The sequence below is a fragment of the Chionomys nivalis genome, chromosome 18, assembly GCF_950005125.1.
Source record: "Chionomys nivalis chromosome 18, mChiNiv1.1, whole genome shotgun sequence".
Lineage (NCBI taxonomy): Eukaryota > Metazoa > Chordata > Mammalia > Rodentia > Cricetidae > Chionomys > Chionomys nivalis.
In genome coordinates this window covers 63172928-63177862 of record NC_080103.1, presented here as the reverse complement: position 1 = coordinate 63177862, position 4935 = coordinate 63172928, and the positions used below count along the sequence as shown (strand labels likewise).

Genomic DNA, 4935 nt, shown 5'->3' with positions numbered 1-4935 from the left:
TCCATTGATTTTTAAGTTTGATCTCTTGGATATTTCCCAGAGTTGTTATAAGTTTTGTTCATGTTGTAAAATTGTTTTTCTTTATAACATCTTAATGTACTTTTCTCTCAACTTTCCCCTCCATTTCTGGAATTTGCTCTTTCTCTTGGTCTTGCTTGTTGATGATGCTTTCTGATGTATTTTTACTTGATGGATTAATTCTTTCATTTCCACAATTTCTGTTTGGTTCCTTTCCAGTGTCTCAGCGACCAAATATTCTCAGGTTACAAATAAACATTTCATTGGTGACCTTGTGCACATTTGTGGTGTGTGTCTTTGGGAAGGGAGAATGCTGGGCAGGGAACAGGGCAGTGGAAACAGTGAGGCTGTGCTTTTGCTTGTGTGCTTCATGTAGGAGCATTTTTCAACTGGACGCGTGGTGTGGGAGGTCCTTCTGTCTATGTGTTGCTTTTATTGGTTAATGAATAAAGAAACTGCTTTGGCCTATAGCAAGGTGGAACTTAGATAGGCAGGAAAAACTGAACTGAATGCTGAAAGAAGGTGGAGTCAGGAGAAGCCACGCAGCTGCCAGGGACAGACGCCTCTGCAGCAGCCTGCTGAAATTTTGCTGGTAGACCACGACCTCATGGTGATGCATAGATTAATGGAGATGGGTTAGTTTAGAATATAAGAACTAGCTAGCAGTATGCTTAAGCTATTGGCCAAACAGTATTGCAAATAATATGGTTTCTGTGTGGTTATTTCGGGGCTGAGCAGCCAGAAATGAACAAGCGGCCTCCCTACAACAGACTTGGGCATTTTTTCCCTCATATGTAGTATGGTAAGGCGTGGGGAAGATTTTAGAAGTGCAGTCCCCCTAGTTTTACAGAGAGATTCAATGAGCAGTGAGGTTGGTGACATTTGACTTTCATTAGTCTGCTGTGCAGATGGAGTCACATGACTTTACTTGGGCATGACTCATTAGTGTTTTGTCCTCTGTAAATGGTCTCTAAATTTAATAGTGGTATTGTGTAATCAATCATATGGGTCTTGTCAGTGGAGAAGACACCGAATGCTGTGCTCTGCCTGTATCCAAAGAGACTCCTGAGCATTGTGATTCATTATGGCTGCAGGAAGGCAGGAAAAAGGACAGCGCAAAGGACTTATCTAAATTGCCTTCTCATGAGCTGAAACTTCAGAGGCAATTTCCATCTCTTCTTCAAGGACAATACATTGCCCCCTTACCTCACCACACAGCTAGCTCCCTCAGGTTCTGATTTGAACTCCATTCCTACTGCTCAGTCTTGCACCATAGATGGCTGTTTAGATTATGTCCTTTCAGTAAGCCTGAAAACACCATGGAGCCAGTACAAATCCCAATCCTATTTCTAGAAACAGAAAGATATAGAAAATTAATACTGATTTTAATTAATAACATTTTGAATTGTTATTAGAACTTGAAATCTGAATATTTATGTCTTTCTAATGTGACGTGGTTTCCTAGAATCAGAAGAACCATTAAATTAAGTTCTGAGAATTAGAGTTAGAATCACCATTAAAATACAGTAGACCCTCACATTGAAGAGTTCACAATTAATATTATGTTCGAGTATATATTTGATATCTATGAAATTTACAATTAACTAAGTACTGCAAACTTTATGTGCATTGGGGATTTTATTTTCTGAATAAAATGAATGTGAGAAGTCTGTGCTTACATTTATATAAGGATGACTTAAATGTATATAAGGATGGTAACAACCAAAGCGTAGGTATGGCCTGAGTGACAGGTACTAAAAGTATTTACTGTCAGGATATGGTGACACAGCCCCATAGTCTCAGCACTTGGGAGGCCTAAGTAGGAAGCTACATGTCTCAAAAGACCAATAATATGGATGGATGATGGATGGATGGGTGGATGGGTGGATGAATGAATGAATGTATTGATTGACTAAAAGGAACCAATTAGACTAACACAAAAACCTGGATGGAATTGCTTAAAGCAGTTTTGTTTAGGATCACTAAGAAATGCAAACAACTCAACCAATCAATGGAAAATCAATAGTTACATCTATACAAAAACTCCTCAGTAATAAAAGGAAAATCCCTGACTGATGCTTGTCACAATATGGAAGAATCTCAGATGCTTTATATCAAGTGAAAAGCTGAACACACAAGACCCTGTGGTGTGTACGCCTGATCACATGACTTTCTGAATGAAGCCACTTGTGTGTACAAAGGTCAGACTGGTGGTTTCCAGAACTGGGACTTGGTTGGCCATGAAGTTGCACCTCCGAGGTGATGGACCTATTTTCTATCTTGATGGTAGTGTAGCCACAAAACTGTATATTTCCTCACATATATATTCAGAGTTTGCATCAAGGAGGGTGAATTCTGTTGTGTATTAAATTTAAAAAATGTAACTACCAATAAGTTAATGTTATAAAATCTGTATTTTTTCAATATAGTAATTTATTGCATTTTTGAAGTAGCTAATTATATATTTCCAAATTCATAATATTGCTTGTAGATTTTCATCCCATAACGTCATTTGTTAATTTTTTTATGTGGTGGCCACAGCTGGAGCCTAGGTCCTCTGAACAGAGACTCTGGTGTGGGTTTTCACAAGATGCTCAACGAATTCCTGATAAGGAGACTTGGTGAACACAGTCTCTTTCCAGGGGTCAGGTAGCTGTAGGTCTTAGAGATGGCATCAAAGGTGGCCTTGGCCAAGTTGCCCAGGGTGGCAGTGCAGCCCCTGGCTGATGTGTAGCAGTCATCAATGCCAGCCATCATCAGCAGCTTCTTGGGCACAGGAGCGGAGACTATGCCAGTGCCTCTGGGGGCAGGGATGAGACCAACACAGCCACAGCCGCCTGTCACTCTGCACGGACAGTGTGGGGCTTGCCAATCTTGTTCCCCCAGTAGCCTCTCCGCACAGGGACAATGAAAAGCTTGGCGAAGATGCTAGCCCCTCGGATGGCAGTGGCTACCTCCTTGGAGCACTTAACACGGAGAGCAACATGACCATTGTAGTTCCCAATGGCGACAACAGCCTTGAACTTGGTCTGCCTGGCTGCCCTAGTCTGCTTCTGCCCTGGCGTGATCTTTAGAGCCTCATCCTTTGGGGATGCTCCCAGGGAAAAAAAAAATCAATAATCTTGGGTTCCTTAGTGGTCAGGGAGAACAGGTAGAGACTTGATCTTCATATTCTTAATCAGGAGGCCCGGCTTTGTGACGGGACTCCACTCCTTGTCTTTGGCTTTACCTCCGCGAGCTCTGCGGCCTCAACCACTACCTCGAATCCTCCATCCTCCGAATCCTGCATCCTCTGTGGAAGCTACCACAGACTCCCAATCCTGGGCCCCGAGTCCTCCTGACCCTCCAGCTGCACCGGCGTCATCTCATCTGCCATTTGTTGTTTTCCAGAAGAAGCTGTTAAAATTTATTTTAAGAAATCCGCCTGCCTCTGCCTCCCGAGTGCTGGTATTAAAGGCCAGCCTGGTCTATAAAAGCTAGTTCCAGGACAGGCTCCATTGCTACAGAGAAACCCTGTCTCGAAAAACAAAAAAGCAAAAACAAAACAAAACAAAACAAAAAAACCAAAAAAACCAAAAAACCAACAATTTATTTTAAGAAAACCATAAAATATGTGAAAAACCCACAGAACGCCCCCCTCCCAGCACCTTTTTAGTAGGCAGGGGGCTTCCTTGTTTTTATTTGCACTTCTGTGTTTGTTTCCCAAACCACAATCTTTCTGTTTATCTATTTTATGAGAAAAATAATATTAATATCCTACATTGGTTGAAGAATAGCAGATTTTCTATTCTCTCGAGAGACACACAAAGCCATCCATTTCTGTGACCTCTTTAGAAATAGCTTGAGACTGAGGAAAACCAGAATTTGTATGAATAAATAAACAAATTGAAGTGAAAAATATGGTTGCTAGGCAGACCATTCAGTGAGATCTGGCTTAAAAATCCCTTAGTGCATTTTGCAGTTGGATTCAGCTCCAAATTTTCATGCTATTAATTCAGTCCTGACCTAGAATCTTTACATGTTTAATGTCAAAATGTGAAAAGCTAGAACTTCAAATTTTGCACATTCTTTTTCTTGGAAGCATAAAGTTTTGAAGTCAACCCAAACTTTCATTCTTTTGGGTTGATTTTGATTTTGGCAAGATGTTCTTCTTAGTTCATAAAGCTCTTAAGCTTTCAAACTCTCCATTAGACACTTCAAAACAATGCTTTGCTAATTAAAAATAGATGGGTGTGAGCCAAAAGAAACTCTTAAAAACAGCCACATGTCTTTAAAAACACAAACTGGGAGGGAGCTACAAACTGCTCGGATGAAGTGAGGAGGAGAATGTTTGTGGTGAGATTATGTGTGACGAAAGCTGTAGATTCAGGTGTCTTCATCTGTTGACCCTCACCGTGATTGGGACAGTGCTCAGCATAGTGGTGCATTTGTGAACAAGATCAATACTTACCCACTTTTTGTCAGAAACGGGATCAGGTGGAGTTCATCTTCAGGTATTTTAGTCTGTTCACTAGGCACAGATTGAGAGACTTAGTGAAGTTAAGGATGTGGGAAAACATTGACATGTGGTTCCCAGTATCTTTTCCTACTCAGTTCGTCTCCAACATAGAGTTTTCTTATCCTAAACTGTTTGTCTTTCCCTTTAGGTCCACAGTAGGAGACATGGTTTCTGATCCAAACAATCTCCTGATCTCCCAGACACAAAATCCATGAACTTGCTACCTTTTCCCTCTGTACCTTTTCTTAGCCCTTCATTTGGGTTCTGGGTTCAGGCCCCCTTGCCTGTAATATGCGTGCTACTGACTTACCGACTGCCATTTCCATGTAATGAGTTTTCCCCTTGCATAAACACACAGCGTTTGTAAACTTGCATAAGATGCCATCCCACAGTGCCACTTATTCCTTCCAACTAAGATC

At 41.2% G+C, this 4935-nt stretch overlaps 1 pseudogene; it reads right to left on the bottom strand.

Moving 5' to 3' along the window:
- Positions 1 to 2566: 2566 nt before the first annotated feature.
- LOC130889376 (40S ribosomal protein S2-like) lies at positions 2567 to 3382 on the bottom strand (annotated as a pseudogene).
- Positions 3383 to 4935: the final 1553 nt, after the last annotated feature.